Here is a 27,632-nt window from a genome sequence, read left to right as displayed (position 1 = left end):
AGGCTTTATTCAGGTTCAAATCTAAACTTCTCAATGGTAGATTGTAAAGAGCAATGAATTTCCAGTTAGAAGATCTGAGTTGAATTCCTGTCTGTGTCACTAACCCTTATCTGTGTGACCCTGAACAAATCACTTCAACTCTCTAGGCTTCAATTTATTCATCTAATTGGACTGGATGATATCTAAAGTGCCTTTTAGCTCCAAATCCTATGATCTAATTTCTTAAAGTTTCTATCCATAATGACTCACTTGCTAAATCATAATTTATGCCTCCTCCCCTGCCCCCAGCTCACTCATCCTACCAAAGGGCCCAGAAGAGGAAAGCATTTCCCTCCACCTAACCTTCACCTTGTCAAATCTCCCTCTTCTTTCCCTCGCTCGGCTGGACATCGACCCCCTATCCCTGCGTATGACGAAGGGAACCCAGAGTGGACAGTCTACCCCACTCCAACCTTCAGGACTACTCTTCCCTCTCTAATGGCTGTGGTTTAGACCTCTCCAAATCCATTCCCCACAACCAGGGAGGTCAGGGCACCATCAATCATAATCCTTCTAGTAAGATGAGATCTTACCTTACAGTCATACCCTTCTGGTCACTATACCCTCCAGACCTCCTGAGCATTGTCATGTTACCTACTGATGCACTCTAAGAGCCCCTGGGCTTTACCATCTTGCTCTTCAGCTGAACCTGCCTATATGTATTTGTTTACCTCAATTAGAAATGTGAGCTTCTTGATTTTCAATGTGTATCCCTATTGTTTAGCACAATGCTTTGCATATAATAAATGCTTATTAAATGCATTTTCACTCATTCTCACTTAGTTTGTTTTCCTCCTCATCACTGAAGTTAAAGAAAACTTGGTTGTGTTTGACTTTCCCACAAATGAAACAACACGTTAGAATTAAAAATGTTTCTTAACTCTTAAGCCTGCTAGAAATGGGGCTATTTCTAGGGGATGATACAGGCTACATTCTTGATCTATGCATTTCATCAATGATATTTTGGTTTTAAACCTCATAAAGTAGGCCCATGGATGCCCTGTACTTTTTTTTACCTAATTCCTATGAAAGCAAAAAAAAAAAAAAAAGTTTTAAGATATTGCTCATGTAGTGCAATCTTAAATTTAGATTAATCCTTAAGGCATCATTTGTTAACTAAGAAAGCTCAGGTCAGGTGAAGCATCTGGTTTTTAGTCAAATCTTACTTTTGATTCAGTTTTCCAGCTGGGCTCAGTGAGTCACCACAAGGTCAAATCACTTGTCTGCCCTGTATCCAACACTAAGTTTATAATTGAGCTGCCCTCTATGGCCAGGATATTCCTGGCTCACAGCCTTTTTGCCCTAAATGCAAAATTTTAGAGTCTTCCTGGAGCAGGTAAATTGAATTTGTGTCTACCAGCAAAGGCTAAATAAATCTTGCATTTTCTTTGTATTCATTAATTACCAGTTAAATTAAGATATTTCATCACTGACAACTGTGTAAATGTTAATGGTACTTTTTTTCTCTTGTAATCAGTGTAACTGGTATTCACACAGCACAGAGCTTACCACCATGACCAAGAACAGTACAGGAGAGCTCAGGATTCCCCAATTGCCTTTAAATATATTGAGAGTGAATATAATGTGAAATGTGGACTGAATCAATAAAACAAGAACGCTGAATAATTTTTGGACAATTTAAAAAATATGAGTGGGAAAAATCAGTGAACTCTCTGACCTCAGTTCCTTCAAAAAAAAAAAAAAAATGAGGAGACTGAATGAGAATGACCTCTAAAGTCCTTCCCAGTTCCAAGTAGATTCAGCATCCTTCCAACAGGTGACCCTTTCAGACATAAAAGTCTGACCTCTGCTGGCCATAACTGATTATTACAACTACTGACCTTCAGGAATGGTTTCAGCATACAGTCTGGGGCTGTTCCCACCACTCAAAATGGTATAGAAAGCTAAATTTATCTAGCGATCACCAGCCACTCTTCCCTCTCACTGAATCCTACCCTTCCCACCCAAGGCCCAAAGTCCAAAATGCTCAGATTCTTTATATCCTTCTTAATTAGACCTGCTCTCATATTCTTCATTCAAAATAATTCAGATTAATTAAAAAAGCATTTATTAAGCACATGGTATAGGCAGAGCCTTTGTTAGGACAAAGGAGAGATAAAAAGGAAAATTAAATATGGTCTAATAGAAAGGATATAACACACACAAATAACTTACAAAATAGAGTATATGGAAGTGATAACAAAACTAAGTGCTACAAGAACTATAAGAAAAATGTGATTATTCTGATTACAGAGGCAGCTGGAATAACCAAGAGTTGATTTTATTAGTGATAAGGACAAACTTAGAGCATAAAAAGATTATAATTAGATCCAGTCTCATTTACAGATAAGGAAAGTCGTGCAAGTTAACTTGAAGTTAAGTGATTCACCCAAAGTAGAGCTGAGGTCTGTCACTACCCCAGTCCCCTGATTCCAGGTCAAGGGTTTTTTTCCATTACACCAATCTGTCTCTCATGTCAACAAAATATCATCAGAAGACACTTAAATTATTCTGATGTTCAAATTATGCACATTCTTTTTATCTATTGACTCTTTTTGTTGGTATGGGTACTCCACTCATCAATATAGAATGTAATGCTTCCAACTCCTTAGTAGACAGTTTCATAAGTTTTTATTGACAAAACAAAAAAAATTATCAACTCATAATCTCAGAGTTGGTGGGAACCTCAATAGTCATCTACTATTGCCTCTATGTGAACGGGAATTCCCTGTAACACAACTGCCAAATGAGAAACCAGCCTCGACTTGAAGACCTACATTGAATGGAAACCTACTAACTCCTGAGGCAGTCCATTTCACTTTTTAAAAACTTTCTTTTTCTTTTTTTTTTTGTACATGAAACTACAAATCTATTATGTACAAGTTGCTATTCCTTTTAACTATATAATAAAGTTATCATGTGAATTTCTTTTTTTTCTTTTTTCTTCCCCCACCGCTCCTCCACCCACCCTAGAGATGGCTACCATTAGACACAAATTTTATATATATATATATATATATATACATACACATATATAGATGTATATGTAAAATTGTTCTATATATACTTTTATTTATCAGTTCTTTCTCTGGATGCATATAGTGTCTTCCTTCATATGTCCTTTGTAGTTCATTTGAGTATTTATAATAGTCAAAATGACTTATTCACTAGGTTGGGTACACAAGACATAGTAGTCAATGACTATAAAAATCTACTGTTTGATAATCCCAAAGACTCCAGCTTCTGGGATAAGAATTCACTGTTTAACAAAAACTGCTAGGAAAACTGGAAAATAGTATGGCAGAAACTAGGCACAGACCAACATCTTACACCATATACCAAGATAAGGTCAAAATGTATACATGGCTTAGACATAAAGGGTGATACCATAAGCAAATTAGGGGAGCAAGGAATAGTTTACCTGTCAGATCTATGGAGAAGGGAAGAATGTATGACCAAACAAGAGATAGAGAACACTATGAAATGCAAAATGGATGATTTTGATTACATTAAATTAAAAAATTTTTTGCACAAAGCCAATGCAACCAAGATTAGAAGGAAAGCAGAAAGCTGGGAAACATTTTTTCCTGCCTCACTTTTAAAATATATAGAGAACTGAGTCAAAATTTAAGAATATAAGTCATTCCTCCGATTGATAAATGGCCAAAGGATATGAACAGGCAGTTTCCAGAGGAAGAAATAAAAGCTATCTATAGTCATATGAAAAAATGCTCCAAATCACTATTGATTAGAGAAATGCACATCAAAACAACTCTGAATTACCACATCACACTTATCAGATTGGCTAACATGACTGAAAAGGAAAATGATAAATGTTGGAGAAGATATGGGAAGATTGGAACACTAATGCATTGTTGGTGGAGTTGTGAACTGATCCAATCATTCTGGAGAGCAATTTGGAACTATGTCCAAAGGGCTACAAAAATGTGCATACCCTTTGATCCATCAATACCAATAACTAAGTCTGTATCCCAAAGAGATCATAAAAATGGGAAAAGGACCCACATGTACAAAAATATTTATAGCAGCTCTTTTTGTGGTGGCCAAGAATTGGAAATTGAGGGGATGCCTATCAACTGGTGAATGGCTGAACAAGTTGTGATATATGAATGTAATGGAATACTATTGTTCCATAAGAAATGATGACCAGGCAGACTTTAGAAAAAACCTGGAAATATTTGCATGAACTGATGCTGAGTGAAGTGAGCAGAACCAGAAGAACATTGTACACAGTAACAGCAACATTATGCGCTGACCAACTTTGATAGACTTAGCTCTTCTCAGTGATCTAAGACAAGTCCAAAAGACTCATGATGGAAAAGGCTATCAACATCCAGAGAAAGAACTATGAAGTCTGAATGCAGGTCGAAGCATACTATTTTCTCTTTTTTGTTGTTTTTTTCTTTCTCATGGTTTTTCCCTTTGTTCTGATTCTTCTTTCACAACATGACTAATGTGGAAATATGTTTAATATGATTGTACATGTATAACCTATATCAGATTGCATGCCATCTTGGGGAGGAAGAAGGAGAGGGGGGAGGGGAAGAAGGGACAAAAAAATTGGAAATCAAAATCTTATAAAAGCAGATGTTGAAAACTATCTTTACATGTAATTGGAAAAAATACTATTAAAATGACTTATTCACTCAAAGTTGTTCTTAAAACCATATTGCTGTTACCATTTCACTTTTGAGAAGTTTTTAAAAGACTTTTCCTTAAGTGGAATCAAAATCTGCCTTCTTTGAACATCCACCCAAAACTCCTAATTCTAAGGCCCAAACAGAATAGATCTTAGTACTTCTTCCAGAAGGGGTAGGTTGCAGGATAGACATAATAACTATCTTCAAGTATTTGAAGGCTGACATGTAATTTTTTTTAAAAGAAAGAAAGGAAGGAAGGAAAGAAGGGAGGGAGGGAGGGAGAGAGAGAGGGAATTAGATTTGTGCTGGTTGGCCTATAATAAATAAGTGGAAATTGCAGAGTATGGATACTTCTACCAATGCCGATTGGCAACTCTTTTCGAATTTATAGTGTTAGAGAATTGCCCAGAGCCCTGAAAAGTTAAGTGACCTAACCAAAGCCACATAGACAATGTGTGTCAAAGGGGAGATTTGAATCCAATTTTTCCCAACTCTGAAGTCAGTCCATAGTCCAATATGCTATTGCCTCTCAGAAATTTTAAAAATAGGATAAAGATTTGAGAGCAGGGGACAGAGGAGAAAATTAGGAGGCATAGGGTGATTACAGAGCAGGCAGGTACCTTCAATATGAAACATACTAACAAAAATCAAGAGACTGGCAAGCATTATATGCCAATTATCTGAGAAATGCCTATTTACAGAAGTTTAACTTTAAGGATCACATAGATAGGTAGTTTTGAATAGCTAGAAACCCAGAAACCTCACTTTTGCAAAAGAGTTGGACCTTAAGGACCTAAGGGGAATAAGGTTTGACCAGATACTAAGTAGGACAATGGTTACAAGAAGTAGAAGAGATAAGACCACTGTGGAGATGTAGTAAGGGGGAGTGATGGGGGAAAGAGGAGAAACGTAGTCTTTGGATCTTCCAGTAAGGGTGACTTCCATGCCCAAAGATCAGTACATACGCTAATGGATAATTATGCAGAAACAGAAATCAAAAAGTCATTTATTCACAGGGGTCATGGGTGGATCATAAGCAGAAGAAAGGATAAGGGGGTTACTAGTGATGTTTAGTTTTCTATAGGGCCTTACAAACACCAGCAAAGATGACAAGCACGCGTTCACATTGTCCCTTGAAAGGGAATAAAACATTATCAAATATTCACATCGTGAGTGTCCAAGCGTCCACATTGTTATGAGTCCCAAGGGCTGTGGCTGTCCAAGTCAGAGGAGATGAGAGCTAACAGTATTGTGCTTCTTTAAATGGATTGTTCAACATCAGTTATAGAAAATAAATCATATTTGTAACATGGCAAAATGCTGAGGAAAATCTATAAAAAAAAAAAGTAAACATAGGAAGTGTCAAGGACTATAGATTTCTGGTGAACTATTTACAACTAATAGCACTTCAACTGTGTGTATATACATACATACATATTATATAGGTATATACACATGTTTATGTCATGTGTGTACACATATGTGTTACCTATACTATATATGCACATGTATGTATGTATTTACCATTTTACTTTATTCAAAGAATATTTACCTAAGATGCATTTGTTTAAAGCAAGATTATTTAAATCAGTAGTTAGGAAGAGTGAATTTAATTAATTTCTCCACAGAAAGTACATTTGTGTTGTTTGTCACATATATTCGTGTATTTATAAGTATGTGTGTATGTGTGTATATATATTTTATATATATATATATACATATATATTCAGAACTCTGAGATAGATATGGGTTTATTTTCTCAAAGATCCACAATATTTTTAAGCAATAAATTTTATAGCTTAATTTTTAAAATAATTTATTTTGTGGCCCTATCAGAAGACTGAATAATAATTTGGTTATTTTGTTTACTGAAACTAAGGGAAGCATATGCTTCAGGGACATACCACCTCCAATTCAACAAGTTAACTGTGACTCGTTGGGAGATGGGGTTGATGCATTAAGAAGGCAGCAACTAACATTAAAAGAACTGACCTATAACTTGCGCTGTATTTCATTTAATCAAAAAAAAAAAAAAGTCACATCTCTGGCCGGTAGAAATTGTTTTTTCTTGATCACCCCCAGCTATTCAAGGCGCTCTCGAGATACCCTTTAGTCACATTGTATGTTGACGGTCCTGTTCAGACTCAGAAAATCTTACAGTATTTGGCAAGATCCTCAGAGCATCCCTTAGTCCAATCCCCACCTGAAACATGAATTCCATTCGTGGCATCAATCAAATAAGCAGTATTTATTAAGCATTTATGATGTCTATGCACAGGAATAATAATAATACAATGAACAAAACAGTCTCTACTCATAGCATCTTCTGACAGGTGCTTATCCATCTTCAGCTTGAAGACCTCCAGTCACAGGAAAGTCAGTAGCTTACAAGGCAGCCCATTCCAGAGCTTTGGAACACCTCTAACTGATAGTAAATGTTTCCTTATATTGAGCTAAAACCTATTTTCCTGTTACTTTTCATCGATTGGTCCTAGTTCTGGCTTCTTCAATGAAAAAAATATGTCTCATCCCCCATCAACATGATTTTTTGTTATTTGGTAAATCTGTGATTTACCAAATATTAATGCATTTAATATGTCTACCAATGCAGACCGTAGTCCCTATATGCTGTCTAGTCCTATTTGAAAATTACCAACATTTTTGGTCGTCTTCAGGAGCGAAGGCTGAACAACAACAACAACAGTAAAGGATCTACCCAATGCTCTGGGGGCCTTCCTCTTGTTATTTTAAGGTCCCAAGGATAGCAATGCATCCATTAAGCTGTCCATCTGGTCTCTCATTCTTCTTCCTTGACTGGCTCATCTTCATTTCCCAACATCATGTCTTTGATGTTTTTTATGCCTCTTTATGAGGCATATACCCACATGATGCAGCCTGTCATAAATCAAGTGTCTGTTGCACCAAGGGAACCGTTGCAGACAAAAGTGCCAGTAAGTCTCCTGGGGCTTTCTTTTTCCAAACTTTGGCCATATTCCATCTGAGAGATAGCCATGAACTCAGCACCTAATAAAGATGTAACTTTCTTCTACATGAGCCTTGTTACTACTTTTCACTCACACATTCTAAAACTCTTTGGCACTTGTCCAATCCTTGCCTTCCTCAGGTTGACTCCAAGCTCACCCCAAATTACATTAGTACTTCAATGGAGCCATGGTCTCATTAATAGTAGTGCTCCCTCAAATGGTAGAGATTGTAACTCATCCATGCCCTCTCACACTGTGCAACTCCTGTGCGTGTCCTCCCATAAATGCTTTATAGGGGAGCACCCAATGTGCTGGAAGCCTTCCTCTGAGCCTTTTAATATTTTGTGAATACCAATATAGAATTTAGCTATTGTACTTTCCCTTATTTTTACTATACTGCTAGACTACCACCTTTCCCAATCATATACTTCCTAGATGATTTATTTTATGATACTTGTTACATGTGAGTCATCATTTATAATATGCCACAACCTATGTATACTCACCATATATCTGTCTAGTTCCCTTTGGGCCACCCACAACATTGATTCTTCAGAAATTACAGTGTTCCATGATTTATAGAAATATAGTGTCACTGGAAAAGTATTAGTGTCAAAAAGATGTGTTTTAGTGTTAGAGAGTACCTTGATATTGTGGAAACTGCTGAACAGCTTGCAAAAGTCAATCCAGCCCATTCTCTTTTTCTCCCTAAGGCAATCGGGGTTAAGTGACTTGCCCAGGGTCACACAGCTAGTAAGTGTCGAGTGTCTGAGGACTGATTTGAACTCAAGTCCTCCTGACTACAGGAGGTGCTCTATCCACTGCACCACCTAGCTGCCGCAGACTATTCTCCTGTAATTAATTCTGAACTCTTGCTTATTATTTATATCTACTGTGTCTGTTTGGGATATGCTTGGAATATTTACTAACCAAAAGCCCAGAATATACACATAAGTGCTCTTACATGGGGCTCTACTGAATAATTAGTGGGTCATGTTATAATCAATAACTTCTGCTGTGCCCAATGTCATTACAGATATATGGTATAACAGTACAGAAAGTGCTTTACCTCAGTTGACCTTTGCTACTTGGCCATAAGCCTGAAGATGGTATGCTGTTATGAGAAACAGTTGAACTCCTGAGGCACCTTTATAAGAGGAATATAACTGTTCCTTTTAATAGGTTCGGCACATACACTACCCTTTCCAGGGTAAGCAGAACAAGACAAGAAGACTCTATTGATGATGGTGCTTTGGTCAAGCCATGACATGAAGATGTTCACCACTGGGCAATCTTTCCCAGTGATGAGGAATTAATCTCAGTCATTAAGGATCAGTTCCATGGCTCTAAAGCCAAATCTGCAGGGTACATTCCAACAACTCAGGTCCTCTCTTGAATGGATTCCGTTTCCTGGTTCCTAAGCAAAACAATACCCAACTGTACACTTTCTAAAGACTCATAAGGACACAAAGATTTGCCTCACAAACTCCTGATTGACAGAACTCCCTGAAAGCACAGAAGCCAGGACCACACACAACACTATCAGAAAAGTTAGGAGGGGGAAACCCCAAATCAATACCAAAAAGAAACTCCTTTTGTCTATTGCTCCACTTTTCTCATATTCACAAAAGGATTGGGCTGGTCTGTCCAGACCATATCAGCACTGAAGGCAGTGCAAACTTGGCTTGAATATCTGCTTTAAGAAATGCCAGACTCTTTATGACCCCATTTTGGGGTTTTCTTGGCAAAGATACTGGAGCAATTTTCTATTTCCTTCTCTAGCTCATTTTACAGATGAAGAAACTGAGGCCAACAAGGTTAAATAACTTGTCCAGGGTCACACAGCTAGTAAGTGTCTGAGACCAGATTTGAACCCAGGTTTTCCTGACTCTAGTCCCAGTGTTCTATCTATTACTCACTACCTCAGAAGTTCATCTTTTTTCACCTTAATACTCCTGGTGATGGCTACAAGTTATGGAATACTGTAATTTCAAAATAGTCAAAATTGCAAGTGACTCAAAGGGCAAAGGAAAGACACATGACAGCCATAAGTAGGATGCAGGAAATTAGCTATAATAACTTAAATGTGAGAAATGGCATAAAAGGCATCATCAAGGATATACATGAATTAATAAGTAGGTGGGCCAGTCAGGTAAGGGGTGTGGGGGGATGAGAGATTAAAAAAATCCTAATAATACACTTGAAGAGGGTTTGTTCTAACTGGTGGCAGTGCTGAAAACATTCTGATGCTGAGAACATTCTCCCAGACTGAAGACCATAGGGGCAGGTGATTTAAAAGAAAAAAAAAATATGGTACCATCAGATGGAGTATGGCCAAAGTTTGGGGAAAAAAAGGACCCCAGGGAACATAATGGCGCTGTGTCTACAACAGTTTCCTTGCTATAATAGACACCTGACTTATGACAGTTAGGGTGTATCATGTGAGTATAACCTCTGGAGCATTTCATCTGCATCCCATTTCAGTACTGGATGTTACAGGTACAGACTAATGTTACCAATTCTGAGAAGCAGAAATCCCTAATTTTTAACACTACAAGACAAAATAATCCAAACTACCTGCAAATTATGCTTCTCATTACTTTCAGGTGCACAGTGAAACCAGCTCTTTTATTTACTTTTCTGAGGAGTTTGGTGCAAAAAGATGATTTGAAGTTAGGTAAATCAATGTTTATAGGTGGCCTAAGAACAGTATCACTCTTAGCACCCTTTGTCTCCTTTTTCATATCATTGTGGAAGCAATCACATAGCACAGAGGGCTCCCTGGTGTTTTTATCTATTTGAAAGGTCATCACAGCAAGAAAAATTATCACTTAGTGACCGGCCTCCTTTGAATGATCCTACCCATACTTAGCAGAGCCCACATTAAAATCTCTGAGTATACGAGGTCACCTTTCTTCCAAGGTGAGGTAGGGAAAGGAAGAGAATAAGCATTTATATAATACCTACTATGTGCCAAAGCAGCTCTGTGGTACAGTAAATAGAGTACCAGGCCTGGAGTCAAGAAGACTCATCTTCATGAGTTCAAATCTGTCCTCAGACACTTACTAACTGTATGACCTTGCCCAAGTCACTTAACCCTGTTTGACTTAGTTTCCTCATCTGTAAAATGAACTAGAGAAGTAAATGGCAAATCAGTCCAATATCTTTGCCAAGAAAACCCCAAATGCGGTTATGAAGAGTTAGACAAGACTAAATAACAACATGTGCCAGTGTTAAACACTTTACAAATATTTTCTCATTTGATCCTGACAATAATACTGTATGGTAGATGCTGTTACTATCCTCATTTTGCCAATGAGGAAATCAAGGCAAAAAACAAGCAGTTAAATGATATATCCAAGGTCACACAGTCAGTAAGTGCCTAAGGCCAAATTGGAACTCAGATCTTCCTGATTCTAGGCCCAGATCTCTCTCCACTGAGTCACCTAGCTTTCTCTAATATTATAGGGGGACTATTGAGGACTATTTGTGTGCATTTACATGTATATTAGATGTTGTTTAAAGAGCACTGGAATTAGGGTCAGAAGACCTCAGTTCAAATCCTAGATCCATTACTTACTAGCTCTAGGACCTCAGGCAACTCCCTTAGAATGCCAGGGCCTCAGTTCCTCAAATGTAAATGAACCAGTTGGATTAGATGACCTCTAGGGTCCCTTCCCACTCCAAATTTATAATCCTACCTTCCAATATAGACACCGTCACATAGTGTCTATAAGAGAAAATAATAATAATTAGAGCTGTCCAAAAAAAAAAAGAAAATGGAAAATCAATTTCCCATCATTGGAAGTCTTCAAATTAAGGCTAGATAACTACTTATTAGGGATTCATGTCTTGGAAATGGGTTAGACTAGAAGTTTCTTCCAGCTCTGTAATTGTATGATTCTATGACATAATCTTAGAGAAAAATAAGCCCTCTGAATACAATCCATTGGTTGATAACTTGTTATAGATTCCAGGTTATCTCCTAAAATGCCATCAGGGATATACAATCTAAAATGTAATTAATGTAAAATAAGCTGTGATCCAATCAAGTGTAACATGCCCTTCTTGAGGTAATGTCACAATGAAAGAAGCTTTTGGTGACTGATAAGGAATCTTTTTGTTTAGAGTGTTAAAGTATCAAGAATTTGTCAAAGTGTATCAGTGCTGTCCATGGGAATAATTGGTTAGAGAAATACAGGTCATGGCTTCCAAAGAGTCATACTTCCATCACTCTGCCAGTTATAGCCACATTATTATTTATGGTCCTTACAGCATACAGTGAACAAACTAAAAGTCAATCTGTTTTCTAATATATGTTAGTGAAAAAAAAAAAAACCCTATTCCTCTTGAGTCTAAGACTCAGCCTCCCGTTTACCAGAATGGTTCCCTCTCCCAAATATCTCTCTAGCTCCCCTTCTTAATCACATCCACTTTCACAGGCACCATGTTTTGTTTTGTTTTGTTTTTGAGCCTGAGTGTCCTTATCTCCTAGGCTTGATGCCTCCAGTGATCAACAAGAAAGCTTTGACCTATTCTGTTTCCCACTTGTTTCAATTCGCTTGGGCAGCCTAGTGCCCATTTCCCCTTTATATTGGAAAATGTGGGTTCCTGATGCACTTCCAACATTCCCTGAGCAAGCGATTTACTTAACCTCTCAGAGACATAGACAGCTAGATGGCACGGTACAGAGCATTGGGCCTGGAGTCAGGAACATGTGAGTTCAAATCTAGCCTCAGACACTTACTAGCTGTGTGGCCCTAGATAAGTCACTTAACTTCTGGTTTCCAGAACTGGAAAGTTAAGTTAACACGCGTGGCACAATTTGTTCTTGTTCAGTCGTTTCAGTTGTGTCCAACTCTACGTGCCCCCATATGTGGTTTTCTTGGTAGAGATACTGGAGTGGCATTTCATTCTCCAGTTCATTTTACAGATGAGGAAACTGAGACAAATAAGGTTAAGTGACTTACCCAGGGTCACTTGCCCAGTGTCTGAGGCCAGATTTTAACTCAGGTCTTCCTGATTCCAGGCCTAGTGATCTATCCACTGTGCCACTTAGCTGCCACCTGGCCCAAACCAGGTGCTTAATAAATGCATACTATCTTCCTTCCTTTGATAGAAACTCTGTAAGACTGCAGGTTGAAGATGCTGACCTACATTGTAAGAGGAGGGTTTACTCATCTGGAAGATCTCTATGCCAATGAAATCATAGTTTTATTTCCTATCCTTGTTCTTATAACTAATTAATAGCAAAAACAGGACTGGAGCCTAGGTCTCCTGACACCTATATCCATGCCTTTTCCACTGTACCCCACTGCCCTATGAATTATCCCTCTTCTTATTTATTTATGTGTATTTTGGAAAGCTTTATATTGGATGGTAAATGAATATATCATTTATTATTGATTAAATCTTACGTTTGTAGTCCCTTTGAGAATAACTTGGGTATTAGCCTCTTGGTGATAATATCCTTTATCCTAACCTTAACTGTATGAAATATTCAGATTCAATTTTCAGTCTTTTGATTTACAGACTCTTTTTCCCCTCAGGGATATGACCATAACTTTGAGGACTGATTTCATGACAGTTACTACAAAGGTATCCTTAAAATGGAACAAGGATCATTTTCTGCTCTCTAAGACCTAATACATACACATACTCATAGACAAAATTCCATTTCCCAAGAACCATTTATCTATGTTCTGGACACCAGAAACTAAAAAGGTGGTCCCCATCCCACCCCCGTTATAAATCAATAAGTGGTTATTATAGCAAGGTTGATTAGCAAGGACCAGAACCTTGTCACCCTGAGTGAGGTGAGTAATTATTGAGTTTCTTAACCCACACAGCTGATGAAGAAAGGTGACATTGATCAAATACCCAGTGAAGCTCTGCCTGTCATCTTCTCTGCAATGAATGCAAACAGATATTGTACCTGACCAATTCTAGGTAAGGTTGACACTACAAAGTTTGCTGTAGAGTTGGTTGTCCCTCCATACCTTGTCTTTTTGCCTGCGTTAAGAAAAGGCAGAGTTAAATTCCAGGAAATGATTTGAAGTTGCTGAAACTTCTCTTCAGGGATACTCCATTCCAATTTCTGCCTCCTCTTCCTCTTTTTTGATAGCCATTCTCCTGTCCCACCATTTGTCAATTCCCAAATGCCACTTGCCTATGTTGTCTGACTTGATACCACAACAGTTACTAGCAAGAATGACAAAGGACTGAGGATATCACTTCCAAAAAGAATAAAGGACTAGAAGAAATTTCCAAGGACCTTCATAAAGTGCCCACATTTGTCTTTCTGTCATGGCCTAACAAATGTCATTTGTTTATTAAAATCCAAACTTCCCCTAAAAGGGAAGATAAAGGGACTTGAAAAATATTTCTCCACTCTCTCTAGGTTAGGGAGGAGAATTAGATCAGTCAAAAAGCATTTATTAAGTACCTATTCTGTTTCAAGAACTATACCAGATGCTAGAGATGCAAATACAAAGGATGAGATGATCCCTACCCTCAAGTAGCTACATTCTAAGTTTACATTTGAGGAAGGAAAAATGTACACAAAATAAGCAGGGGTAGGAATGAAAGACATTTAGAGTTCCAATTTTGAAGGCCAATGCAAGAGGTCATCATATCTTGATGACATAATATAAGGTTCCTTTTTATATAAGTGTTCTTTAATGTAAAAACAAAACAAAACAAAAAAAAGACCTGAAGAGGCAAATAGTAATCTTGACCTGTGTCAAGAGGTTGAAAGGTAAAAAAAAAATGAAAAAAGAAAGGTGTATTGAGCAATTTAGGGATAAATAGTAGCTATGAGGCTCATCCAAAATAAGATGAAGTTGTACCATTTTTTACTTTGAGAAGGAAAGAGTTGCTTGTTGATCCACAGGTCCCAGGTGAGAGGTTATCCAGTTAGCATTAGAAGATTGATTGAATTCTTGTGGTTGAGTTGCTTCTAAAGAGCATTGAGGCAGCTACTTACTATTATCGGCTTCCTAATAACAACAGAGAGATCTGCTGTCTTATGGGGTCATATACTCAGGATACAAGATGGAACCTCCTACAACTTGATGACAACTCCCTCTTCTTGAGTATTCATGTCAACACAAGTGATATTGCTAGATAGTGTCTACTGTTTAAAAAACAAACACAACGTTGCTAAGTATAGTGAAGTCTTGTGCAAAAAATTGAAGGTCTAAGGCATGCAGGAGGTATTTCCATCACTGTAGACAACCAAATAAAGGCAAGGGCTTCTGATGAGAAAGATGGATTTAGGACATGATTGGATGGTTAGGAAGATGGTGCTTGAAGAAAGAGTTTGAGTTGGTGAGTGATAGCTTAAAATATTAAAATGATGGACTCTTGACTAAGTACTACAATTATCCAATGTTTGATGATCCAATTTGTCTCTCTCTGTCACTGTAAAAATCAGGCTACATTATACTTTATTGACTTGACTTAATGATAACTTCATCTTTTGAAAGGGGAGTAAGGAACAAAGGACCTGATTCTGACCAAAGAAGAACTGAATGCTGAAGTAGAAATAATAGGACCCCTGGGAGGAAGGGGCCATCACATCTTTTTCAGTTCAGTTGTTTGTCAGTCGTGTCTGACTCTTCATGACCCCATTTGGGGTTTTCTTGGTGAAGATACTGGAGTGGTTTGCCATTGCCTTTTCCAGCTCATTTGACAGATGAGAAAACTGAGGCAGGGTGAAGTGACTTCCCCCAGGGTCACATAGCTAGTAAGTGTCTGAGACCAGATTTGAACTCAGGAAGATTCTTGATTTCAGGCCCAGTGCTCTACCCACGGCACCACCTAGCTACCACAACATCTTATAATTCGTGAAAAAGAATTCTGTGCGTACTCTGACATGCACCTTAGATTTGGTAAGAGCAGATTTCAAAGAGTTTAGGAAAAGATAGGCAGGATCCCATGGAAGGAAAATTCCATGAAAGTCACCCAACAAGGATAAAATGTTCTCAAAAATGAAATTCCAAAGAAACAAAGAGATGATATTCTGAGGAGGAAGAGAAGGGAAAGTTGTCTAAAGAGAGAGATGTGAACCACAAAGAACTAATCAACCAGCTTGGATTTTAAAAGACCTGTCAGCAACTGTCTTTGTTTCTTTAGAATAGAGTAGTTGTTTACTAGATGACCAACATTTACATCAGTAAAAGATTAGAAACATTTAGGTAATTAATGTCCCACTTTAGTCAGAGTATCTTCCTTGTAGCATTCCTATTCTGTCAGTCTGTATCATTTATATTCCGTGGTCTTGCACAATTCTGATTAAGGATATTCTAAAAAGCTTTCATTTTGGCAAGTATACAGTATATTGCTTTTTCAGTTCAAGGATTTATAAAGAAAAATTGTTAAGAAAAGATTTAACTACTCTATAAATTAAGCTCAAAATTTAAGGATCAGGCAAGAATATTATATAACAACAACAATAATAATAACTCTTATTTATATAGCACTTTACAGTTTTTAGATGTCTCCATCTGGCTCTGGGTCTGGCTCACCATCTGTCTCTGTCTCCATCATTATCTCAACTTCTCTCTATCTCTCTGTCTTTCTCTACGTCTCTCCTCCTCCTCCTCCTCCTCTCTCTTCCTCTTTCCCTGGACTGCTTCCCCCTTCTTTGGTTCTACATGGGAGAGATGCTTCTGCCTCCAGATTATAGGGAAACCTGGGCTCCTACCCTAAAGTGACCTGCACATATGAGCCTTTGAAGTGTAAATAACTCTCTTATGAAAAGGGTCAAGTTGGGTCTGTACCTGAGATAAAGCTATTATCTCCTCTTCACTAACACTGAGAGGACTAAGGCTTCCCTAAACCTCCTCTTAATTCAGGATATTGATATATTTCTTATTAAAAATGAAAATAACCATTGTCTTGTGCTTTACATCCTCCATTCAGTTTTCAAACTTTGTATAATCTTTTATCAGTTGCTTTAAGATCATCCAAAGAACAAGATTTTGATGCATAGATGACAGATTTAATTTGACAACCTCCCCACACACACCATGAAAAAGTCTAATGAATATAGATTGAGTGACTGAGGTGGGCAAGCAAAAGGATGTCCTCAACCAATCCATTGGTCTGAGAAAGTATGATCCAAAAACTGTCACACAATGCATAATGACAAGCTACCTTGTCTTGTTAAAATTAAAATTAAAAATGTACTATTCAAAATTCTCAAAACTAAAGAAGCAAAAGAAATTGAGAGAAACTTTCAAACAATGTTTTCTAAGTGTGTAGAATTTACACTTAAAGTTAAAACTGCACTAACTAATGGGACTATACATAAAAATAAATTTAAACCTTTTGCTGAATGACAATTCTTTTACTCTTATGTTAGATACCTTGATACTTAACAGATCTTTCATCCCCAAAATTTTCAAAGCACTTTAACAGAAATCAACTCTCAATTATCCAGAGCAGTCCATTGCATTTGTAAATTATCACCAGTGAGACAGAATATCTTTTTTTTTCTACTACTCAAATAGGTCCTACCTAAACTGTATATAACAGCAAAATCTGGACATCAGGATAGAGATACGGAAATATAGATACAGCGTACTGTGGTGGAAGAAATGCTGGTCTTGGAACCTGAGGAACTAGATTTGAATCCCAGCGCTGCTATTTCCTTTCCTGCATGACATGAAGCAAATCCCTCAATCTATGGGTTTTTCAGCTCCTTTATCTATAAAAGGAGACCTCAAGGTGATCTCTAAGGTTCCTGCCAGCTCTTGATCTGTGATCCTACGTATAGACCATGGAAGCAAGGGCAGATAATGGAGGAGAAATATAAAAGTACAGGACAGTTCTGTGAGAATAGTATCAGCAGTAGGCTAATGAGGAAAACTAAGGACAAGTTTTGGGTTTTGTTTTGTTTTAGCTACATTGGGGAAAAGAAGAGGATCAAATTAGGGAAAGAACCTCTATTCAGGGTGGATGAAGTGGTAATAGATAGAGGAAAAGCAGAACAATTCAACTCTAATTTTTACTACTAGTTTCTCTGCCAGTGAAAATCATCTTTGGACAAGAAAAGACAAAATAAAATAGGGTTATTCGGCAACAAAACCAAGAAGTAGTAGGGAAATTAGTAAGAAAGCACCTAGCAGCTCTTGATGGTTTCAAGACACCATGTTCAGACAAACCACTTCCCAGGTCACTGAAAGAATTGGTGTATGGGATTGCTGCATGACTATCAGTGATCTTTGAAAAAATGGGGCAGCATGAGAGAGACATCACAAGAATAGAGGAGATTAGATTTTGTCCCAATGTTCAAAAACAAGAAAGAGATTGGAGTGCAAGCTATCAGACAGTACCTTTGACTTCAATTCTTGGCAAAATTTTCAAATATGTAATTAAAGAAGTGGTTAGTAAATACCTAGAAAAGGAAGCAGTGATCAGAAGGAATCAGCATGGTTTTAAAAAGAGATTATGCCAAACTAACTCCTTTTGCTTTTTTGAAGTGAATAAATAACTGCTAAAACAAAGGAGTCCTGTCAGTCTAGTTTTCCTACATTTTAGTCAAGCATCTGACAAAATCTGTCATGCTATTCTTGTGGACCAGATGGAAAGATGTGGGCTAAGTCATAAAATAAATGAATTTGAAATTGATTAGGTGACCAGATCTATATAGAACAGTCACTAATGATTCTGTCCATTTAGAAGGAATATCCTAAAATTTAGAGAGCCTAGAGGTCTGCCCTAAGCCTTATGCTTTTTATTGTTTTAATCAAAATTTAGATAAAAACATACATACATACTGATCAATTCTGCAGATGATACAGAACTAGGAGAATTAATTAACACATTGTATGACAGACTCAGGATTCAAAAGACCTCAGCAGGCTAGAACATTGGGCCAAATCTAATAAGATTAAATTTAACAGGGATAAATATAAAATCTTATACTTAGCTTCAAGATATTAATTTCACAAATACAAGAGAGAAAAGCATGACTAGACAGTAGTTCATCCAAAAACAAGCAATAAGATTAAAAAATGTGACTTGGAAGTTAAAAAAGTTAATGTGATCTTAGCTGAGGAGCATTATATCCAAAATTAGGGAGGTAAGAGTCTAACTATACATTACTCAAGTCAGACAACATCTAGAGTATTATATTCATTTCTGAGCACTTCATGATTAGGACATGGAAAATCTGGAGAGCACCCAGCGGAAGACAACTAGGTAATGAAACATTGAAAGATCATAGCAAACAAGAATCTATTGAAGAAAGCAGGGATATTTTGGGGCAGCAAGACAGCACAGTGCTGTGAGACCCTGGGCAAATCACTTAACCTCTGTTTGCCTCAGTTTCCTCAACTTTAAAATGGGGATCCTAGAGAAAGAAATGGCAAACCACTCTGATGGGGATGGGATCTGAACCCCTAAAAGGAAAAGGCCATATCTTTGGGATCTGGACCTCAAAAAGGAAAAGCCCCTGGACTTTCCCACATGGCCCAGGTCTCTGGTGTTCACCTCAGGTACCTGGCCCTTCCCAGTTAATCCTTTCAACTGCCTTTTCTTTGGGACCCTCTTTGCCTGTACCTGGCCCCACCCCAGACCACCACTCCTTAATTCTATCTAGACCCCTTCTGTTATTTCCCAGCTACCCCAGGCTACTGGCCACTCCTAGATCACACCCAGATCTTCCCACAGTCTTCTGTATAAAGGGTCCATCTTGCCTCCATTAAGGTGCTCAGATTCCTTAAGAGTCTGGCCTACTTGTCAATACAAGTGTCACCAAATAGTGCGGATTCTTAAAATCTTGCCCACCATCAATTGGTGTTTCGGTAAACTCTGTCTCTGACTGAAAGAAGGCTTGAGTCAAATTCATTTGAGGCAGGACCTGCATCTTCTGCCTTTGAATTTTGGGGCTCCCAGCACCCCTAGACCACAACAACTCCAGTACCTTTGCCAAGAAAACCCCATAAATACAATCACGAAGAGTCAGACATGCCTAAATGACTTAACAACAATAAAAAGAGATGTTTAGTCTGGAGAAAAGAAGTGGGGGGTAGGTGGATTCATAGTTTCTAATATTTGAAGAGCTGTCATGTCTAGGCAGGTAGGTGTCTCAGTGGGTAAGAGAACTAGATTTGGAGTCAGGAAGACCTGAGTTCAAATATTGTCTCAGACACTTGCAAGCTGTATGACCCTAGATTTATTATGACCTAACCTCTCTCAAGATCAGTTTCCTCGACTATAAAATGGGGATAATAATAGCACCTACTTTACCAAGTTATTGTGAGGATCAGTTGAGATAATATGTATATAGCACTCTGTACAAAGAAGAAGGCATAGACTCGTTCTGCTTGTTTCCAGCAAGTAAAACTCAGAGTAATAAATGGAAGGTCTCCATTTAGACAATCAAAGGAAAAAATGCGTAACGATTAAAGCTATGCAAAAGTGGCCTGGGCTGCCTAGCTTCTAGGATAGTAGATTCTCTTCCCTAGAGTTCTTCAAGAGAATGCTGGATGACCACAGCGAGTCTGTGGTAGAAGGAATCCTTTTCAGGTAAGGTTGGAGTAATAAGTTCGTTTTAACTCTAAGAATCTAAGACTGTGATTTTCAGAAAAAATATGTCTCCAACAGAGTTGAACATCAGATTTTTGTCTTGAAGGTACCAATCAGTAAAGCAGAAGTTAATTCAATGAAGTTCAATAAATCCACATTTGCAAGATGTTCTTCTTGGCACTGGGCATACAGAGATAAAAACAACATAATAATTGCCTTCAATGAACTTACCATCTAATATGGATGGCACCACATAGACCCAAAGGTATATGCATGGTTGAATATGATGATGGCAAAAGAAAGACCCAGGAAAAAAAAAGATCTTGGAAAAATTGAAGAGAAAGTTATTTTACCTTTTTGTTGAAGGGAAATCAAGAGATACTAGGTGATCTGTATCTTGAAGGAAGAGAAGGATTTCAACAGATGGAAATGAAAGTGTATTCCAAAGGGCAGCTAGGTGGTACAGTGGATAGAGCACTGGCCCTGGAGTCAGGAGGACCTGAATTCAAATCCAGTCTCAGACCAGACACATAACACTTACTAGCTTGTGACCCTGGGCAAGTCACTTAACCCTGATTGCCTCACCAAAAAAAAAAGTGTATTCCAGGAATGGTCTATATGAATACATGGAGTAGGAGAATGAAGGATGAGATGGTTGGATGGTCAGTAATCAAACTTTACTAAAATGTAGAAAATGTGAAATAGTAGTGTGAAATAATATGAGAAAAAATGGATAAAAGATTGTGAAGAATCTTAAATGCCAGACTAAGGAATTGATATTTTGTCTAATAGATAGGGAAATTTTTTGAGAAGATGATGATGAGAGAGAGATATTCCAGTTGAAGAATTATTTTAGCAAACATTCATAGGAGTGATAGGGAGAGATAAGAAGCAGGGAAATGACTTAAAAGACTACAAAAGACAAGGAAAGTTTTAACTTGGGTGGTAGCAGCCTGAGTGGAGATAAATGAATAGATGCAAGAGATATTGTAATCAACAGATTGACAACAGATTGAATGTGGGAGATAAGAGAAAGGAAATAGTCAAAGATGTCGCCAAGGTTTTAAAACATATAGCTGGGAGGATGTGGCCATCTATAGAAATAGAAAAGCTGAAAGGAGATGCAGATTTAGGAGGGAAGATGATAAGTTCAGTTTTGAGGTATCACTGAGACATTGAGTAAGAGATGTCTAGTAGATAGTTAGAGATGTTGGAACTGGATATTGAGTATGGATATATATGTATATGTGTATGTGTATGTATATATATGTACATATATGTATATATATGTGTGTATATATATTTATAGAGAGAATGGAGATATATGTATGCGTGTGTGTATATATATATATATACATATATACATATATATGATAGATATAGCTATGTGGAGAAGGAAATGGCAAATCACTCCATTATCTTTTCAAAGAAAATCTCAAATGGGGTCATGAAGAGTTGGACATGACTGAAACAATTGAACAACAAAAAATATATGTGTGGATGTACACTGTGTGTGGATATACATATGAATGTATACATACACACACATATTTAGGGGTCATCAGCACATATATCATAATTGAAGCCATAAGGATGGATGAGATCTCCAGGAGAGTGTCCTGAAGACAGAGACTCGGTGAGCAATGACACTTACAGAGTGGAAAGAAGATGATAACCTGGCAGAAAATATGAAGCAAAATAAAAAACCAGGATCGAGGAATACCAGGGAATGCAAGGAAGAAGAGAATATCCAAAAGGAAGGATTGGCCAATAGTATCAAATGCCATGGAAAGGTCAAGAGGATTATGCCTGAGAAAAAAGCAATGGATTTGGCCTCCTTAAGAGGTCACCTGTGTCCTTGGAGAGAGAAAACTCAATAGAGTAGCAATGATGGACACCAGGTTTCAAAGGGTTGGGAAGTGAGTATGTAGTGAAGAAATGGAACCAAAAAGTCCTTTTCAAAGCTGAATACTAAAAGGGGTAAAGAACATTTTGAAACAAAGATGGGAATGGTGCCCAAAAAGGAAACTTTTTTTAAAATGCTGTTACTTACAAGGATATTTATTCACTGGTTTATTCATTGACAAAATATTCATCATCAAGAAAATGTACCCTTAAAGTAAAAAATAATTTTACCAGGCTTTATTACTTTAGACAGCCATAAATTCATTATTCAGCTCCCCAAAGCTCCAATAAAAGGTAAGTTCATGTTACATAGATAAGTGGTTCAAGGCAACTTAATTTATTTTGTGTTACTGTCCATTTCAATTGGAAATGGTCCTCAGAATCATTCTTGGTAGTGTCAAGCATAGTCTTACTGCCAAGAAAATGACAGGGAAAATTTAATGTAGATAATTCTAGAAAAACAATCTTTCAAGATCACACATCAATATTTATTCTCAGGGTGAGGGGAGGGATAACTGTTTTAAAACGCAAGTAACAAAGCACCATGTCAAAGAAGCACCACAAAGCCATTCACTTTTTTTTTTTTTTTTGCTCAATACTAGGTCCAAGACCTTATTGTATTTCTTAAGGTAAAGAATACAAGGGGCAGCTAGGTGGTGCAGTGGATAGAGCACTGGCCCTGGAGTCAGGAGGACCTGAGTTCAAATCTGGCCTCAGACACATGCTACTCACTAGCTGTATGACCCTGGGCAAGTCACTTAACCCAAATGCCTTGCGAAAAAAAAAAAAAAAAAAAAACAGGGGCAGCTAGGTGGCACAGTGGATAGAAGCCCTGAAGTCAGCAGGACCTGAGTACAAATCCGGCCTCAGACCAAACACTTGACACTTACTAGCTGTGTGACCCTGAGCAAGTCACTTAACCCCAATTGCCTAAAAAAATAACAAAAAAAACCGCAGAAATGGTTACAAATTTCTGAGGTTGAGTTTGCACATAATTTTCTTCCTTTCTTTTCATATCATTTCTTAAGGTTAGGTTTTCTTCCAGACAGCAGACAACAACCTGGAATTAAGTATTGATAAGCATAGATTTTACAAGAAAAGCACCTGTATACTCTGAAGCATGGGCTTCTATATGGAAAGCGTTTCATTGAATCCCTACCACCTCTAGGAAATACACTTCCCTGATTTGGCTTTTCCGTAGAAGGACAAAAGACTCAGCAATGTGATCTAATATCACATTACATTTTCTGACCAATAAGGAGAAACTAGCTGCCAAAGCAGAAATGGCCATGGCCTCTTAGAATTTGTGATGGAGGAGGGGGAAGCTAAGATGTCTGATGTGTAGCCTAGATTTGGAGAAACCAGTTTTCAAAGAATTAAATGAAAGAATAGGTAATAAATATCACTTGATCTAGGAATCTCTAAGGTAAAACATTTCTGTTTTGTGCTTTTCAGAATGAAGTGTTCTCCTTGGCAGAGAAAACAGAAGTAGAAGAGGAGTTGAGTAGTTTAGCCTTCACTCTATATGTCCCATCCCCCAAAACAGGAATTCCATTACTTTTTGATCTTCTTGTTGTAGAATGATAATACAGTTATGTAAGTCTAGAACTGACTGAACAATTTAATTGAGATCAGTGCCTAATGGGTCAATGGCAAATTAGAAGAGACTTAGAGGTCATCAAATCACAGAATCTCAAAGCTGAAAGGGATATAAGGTCAGATAGGGCAGCCCACATGGGAAAGCCAATCCCACTCTTATCCATCCTTCTTCTGAATCATATAAATCTCTAATGGGATGCTATAGGGCTTTGTTCTTGGCAGTATTCTGTAAAACATTTTAGTCAGGAGTTCACTTATCATATTAGCAGAAGACTTAAAGATGATATGTTAGATGATAGAACCACTTTATGAAAGCATCTTAAAAGGCTAGAATGATGAACCAAATCAAAAAGGGTACAATTTCATGGGGATAAGTTTTTTTTTAAATCCTACACAAGTTGTTTTTTTTTTTTAAATCAATTGTGTGAAGTACTTGAAAATGTTGTCAGACTTGATTGACATTTTGGTTAGTTTTGATGAACTGTTGTTTTTTTTCTTTAAAATATTATTTTTTACAAGGAATGATTGGATGAGGGGAGGAAGCTGAATAAATTAGGAAATAAAATAATGTAAAAATTAGAGATCTATACTTTAAAAGTTCTTTTTAAATCAGTTGCAGAAGCACAGAAGAGTGGAGATATAACTAGACAACACTTCACATAGAAATCCTCGAGGGAACTGCAGCTCCAGTGTGTTACCAATGTGACGTGACAAACAAACAAAAGAAGCTCGTTCTATAAGACGCATCATGTCCCAAAGGAGGGAAGTTATAGCCCAATTGCATTTTGACCTGGTCAGATCACTGTAGAATATTGTAGTCACCTCTGGATGCCCTCTTCTAGTAAGGATTTTGACAAGCTGTAATGCAAAAAGCCTTGAATTTGCAGGCAGAGAATCTAGGGTTTAATTGCAGCTTTGCTACTTACTACCATCTGTGTGACTTTGGGTATGATATGTAGCTCTCTGGGCCTCAGATTCCCATATTAAAAATGAAAAGATTGGATAGATGGACCCAAACATCCTTTTCCGGTCCTTCATCCAAAATCATATACTCCTACAATGATGAGCATAGGGATAAAAATCATACCATACACAAATCTTTTGAAAGAATTAGAGATGTTATGCCCAAGGAAAATAAGTATAGGAGGGGCATGATACCTGTCCTTAGCTCTTAATTTTTAGAAGGCTAACATTTAACTCACAGGACTCTGAGAAGGAGCTGTATAACTCAGTTCTGAATTGAATTATCCAAAAAACATTCCCGGAGTGTGGAAGGAGTGGCGCAGTAGGGGGTGTCGGGCTTAGCGTTAGGGAGATCTAAGTTCAAATCCACATCCTTTCTCAACCTCAGTTTCCTCATCTGTAAAAGGGTGGGGATAAGAATAGCACTTTTCTTACAGGGTTGTTCAGAGGACCAAATGAGATAACATTTTAAAAATGTTTTGCAATGTCAATTATTATTAAATGTTATTTTGATTAACCCAAGAAATCTAGGACAAGTAGGTAGAAGCTTCAGAGAGGCAGATTTCCATAAGAGCAAACTTTCTAACAATTAGAGTTATCCCAAAATGGAATGTCCCATACCTCATCAGTGAGTGAATTCCTCATCACAGAAGATCTCCACATCAGGATGGGGTGACCATTTATTGGAAGAGTGTAGAGTGTGAAGTATTAGTGTCAATTATAGATTGGACCTTTGAGGTCCTTCCCAATTCCTAGACTCTGATCCTATAAATAAGGAGAAAAGGGGGACAAATAGGGGAGTGATTTTGAATAATAGATTTAAATAATATTTGTTAAATCTCTTGTCCAGGCCTGTTCTAGCAAATAGCAAAGCATTGCCTAGAAGGGCTTCCAATACCCTTGCAAACCAAGGGGTAGGCAGAAGGTTCCAGTACCACCAATCCACGCCCAACCAAAGCAAAGCCTTCCCTAATTAACTGACACGAACACCCCAGCAGCTCAGAGCTGTTAAATGGTTTGCTGTGAATCATCACAAATAAGAGCTGCCTTCCCAATCTGCTAAAGGGTACTTCACACTTGGAGCTTGGAGATGGGGCATGTATAATTAAATTTTGAATTGAACTACTCATGGAGTATTAAACTTTGGGGGCTTATATCCAGTGGGACATAAACTTCTTAAAGACCAGGATAGCTTTCAGTTTTGTCTTGGTAATCCCAGATACTAGGATACTTTAGTATCCTTTAGTAGGTAATTAATAAATGCTTGCTGAGTTGAATTGAGAGCCTACTAGGACAAGGCAGGAGACTGTTCAGAGAATGAATAAGATACCATCCCTGCCCTGAAGGAGCTTACAATCTAGTAGAGGGAAATAAAACAGATAAACAAATAAATACAGCCCAAAGTAAAACCTTCAAATGAGAGGTAGGAACAAGCATTTATTAAGATTGAAGACTGTCCATTGGTCTTTAAACAGCAGGACATTTAAATGACCTTTGGCCTACCTGCTGCTACTTACCCTCTCTACTATGAAGAGAACTGAGATGTGCTCTTCCACAGAAGACTCCTATGCTTACTAGAAATTTTAAACTATTATTTTATTTTAAAATTTTAACTTATTTTTTAAGTTATTAAATGCTGCTCCAGAACTATCAAAAGACCAGCTCGACCACCCTCAACTCCCAGCTGAAGAACTGGATTTGGAAATAAAGGACCTGGGTTCAAGTCTTAGCCCTATTACTACCTAATATGCCCTTGGGCGAGTGATTTCACTAGGCGTCAGTTTCCTCATCTGTAAAAAGAAGGGATTGAATTAGATGATCCCTAAGATCCCTTCTGGCTCTGAATCTAAGATTGTATTGGGTTCAGGTCCCAGCTCTTATTCCCTATGTAACCCTGGAGTAGTGATTGCGTCTCTGGGTCTCAGTTTCCTCAATTATAAAATGAGCAGGTTGTAATACATGACCTCTAAAACTAGTTCAAACTCTAAATCTATGACCCTATGAATATAGAAGATTCAGGAAACAAGCAAAAGGAACCAGCTCATTCAATGTGTTATGTCGGTTTATCTACTGTATTCCTACATTGGAGACTCTTTATAGCTCGGTCAATTTAAGCTTGGATATCACAGTACCACATCTGGAGCCTGGAATTAATGCAAGGCAGGTAAAGTTACTAGAAGTATTTAAAAGAACCCCTTTATATTAGCCTTTCACCTTCAACGGCCCTAAAGTGATGACTCTGAATGGCAGTACAATAATGAGGCTTAGATGAGCTTTGACTCATGATGATACATTGATAGTAAAGCTTCATATATTTTTTCAAAGGATTTTCTAATTTATCATTCAATTCTATCCTCCTAATAGCTTGACAAGGTAAGTAGAGTAAGTGTTATTTTTCCATTTTACAGGTGAGGAAACTAAGGCCCTGCCAATATATTCACTAAAGGCTTGATGGAACCACCACAAGATAAAGAAAATTTGTACAGTGGCAGTCGACACTGTGGGGTTGCCATTTTTTGGCAACTGTTTCTAGCTCCTGGGATATCTGTCACCGAAGATTTCTTCTTTAAAGCCACATTAAATCTACCCACATTTGTTCTCTTCTCCCACTACATAAATTACATAAAGTAATGTAGAAAAATCGAAGGCATTTTATATACAGAGATCTGTTCCTGGCTCTACTACTAACTTATATGGTGCTTTGGAATAAATCATTTTGTCTTCCTCTGGCTTCATTTCTCCTTCAGTAAAAATGAACATAATTTTGTTTTCCACCTGCCTTCCTCGAAGAGATATTATCTTAGGGAGTTAATCTCTATGAGGCACTTTCAGTTCTTCTATTGAAATATGGAACTTAAATAGAAAGTCAAAGTGGCAAGATGGATTTGGAATCCAACAACCTGGCTTCAGATCCTGGCTCTCACACTCTCTGTATGATCTTCAG

Source organism: Vombatus ursinus, unplaced genomic scaffold, assembly GCF_900497805.2.
Source record: "Vombatus ursinus unplaced genomic scaffold, bare-nosed wombat genome assembly UNPS02010304.1, whole genome shotgun sequence".
Lineage (NCBI taxonomy): Eukaryota > Metazoa > Chordata > Mammalia > Diprotodontia > Vombatidae > Vombatus > Vombatus ursinus.
This window is presented reverse-complemented; position numbering follows the sequence as displayed.